This window comes from Monodon monoceros, unplaced genomic scaffold (assembly GCF_005190385.1).
Source record: "Monodon monoceros isolate NGI ecotype Baffin Bay Population unplaced genomic scaffold, NGI_Narwhal_1 Super_Scaffold_19, whole genome shotgun sequence".
NCBI lineage: Eukaryota > Metazoa > Chordata > Mammalia > Artiodactyla > Monodontidae > Monodon > Monodon monoceros.
Window position 1 is genome coordinate 12,516,583 of NW_021703775.1, and position 1,446 is coordinate 12,518,028.

A 1,446-nucleotide genomic window follows, 5' to 3' on the forward strand; every position below is an offset into this window, starting at 1 on the left:
CAGTGTAATTAGTGACAGATATGTGTCTGAGACATATTGAGTGTTTAATAAGCATCATGCTCAGGAATCAATAAGGTCCTCACCTTAGACCAGAAGGTCTTCTTGAGGCAAAGTGGACAGTGAGATATATTTCTTGAAGTTTTGTCTTCCGGGAGAATTTCCTTTCTCTACTGTCTTTCAAGGCGTGGAGATGTAAGGCTGAAGTCAGACACTTGGGGTTGATGCTGCAGTATTGTACATATCCATCTGTAAATCGGGGCTAGGTTGTTTGTTTTTTTCTTCTCAATCAACTTTCCTTGGGGCCAAGTTGTTCGCACTCACAAAATATGTACTCCCACCTACGTAACTTCTTGTGTCTTCATGAGAAGCCCACTTCACAAGGCCCACTTCTCTCATTCTCTCTTTCATCGCCACTTGATGAAGGGTTGCTTCTGAGCACCTCTAACATCATGGCATAGGATCAAGGTGAAGAGGAGAACCCCATGAGGGAACTTTGCATCAGCGAGCTCTACCTCACCATCTGTGTGGGGGAAAGTTGAGACAGACTGACCCCAGCAGCCAAGGTGCTGGCGCAGCTCACAGGCCAGACCCCTGTGTTCTCCAAAGCCAGATACACCGTCAGATCCTTCGGCATCAGGAGAAATGAAAAGATTGTTCACTGCACAGTCCGTGGGGCCAAGGCAGAAGAAATCCTGGAAAAATGTCTAAAGGTGTGGAGGACATGTGTTAAGAAAAAATAACTTCTCAGATATCAGAAACTGGTTTTGCGATCCAAGAACACATCAATTGGGGATCACATATGACCCAAGAATTGATATCTACGAGCTGGACTTCTACATGGTGCTGGGTAGGCCAGTTTTCAGCATTGCAGGTGAGAAGCACAGGACAGGCTGAATCAGGGCCAAACACAGAATCAGAAAAGAGGAGGCCATGCACTGGTTCCAGCAGAAGTATGACGGGATCATCCTTCCTGGCAAATAAGTTCTCATTTCTATCCAAAAGGTCAATAAAAAGTTTTCAGCAAAATGTAAAAAACAAAAACAAAAACCCCACAAATTAGTAAATGTATATTGAATGCTATATAACAGTAAATAATTAAATCTAGATGAAATGGAAACATTTCTAAAGATACTGTATATCAGCTAATAAAACTGACACGTAAGATGTAGAAGCTCTGAACAGATTAATAACTACAGAAGAAATTTGAATAGTAGTAAAAAATCTACACCTAAAAAAGACACTAGGCCAAGATAGATTTATGAGTAAGCTCTACCAATGTTTCAAAGAGAGTATTACCCCAATGCTACTTTTAAACATGGACAAGTATGAAAATTTATTAATTTGTTCTATGAAGCCAGCAAAATCCCAATACCTCTTTTTTTTTTTAACATCTTTATTGGAGTATAATTGCTTTACGATGGTGTGTTAGTTACTGCTTTATATCAA

The 1,446-nt window shown here is 40.4% G+C and overlaps 1 pseudogene; it reads left to right on the forward strand.

Moving 5' to 3' along the window:
• Positions 1 to 449: 449 nt before the first annotated feature.
• On the forward strand, positions 450 to 981 carry LOC114900992 (annotated as a pseudogene).
• The last annotated feature ends 465 nt before the right edge of the window (positions 982 to 1,446 follow it).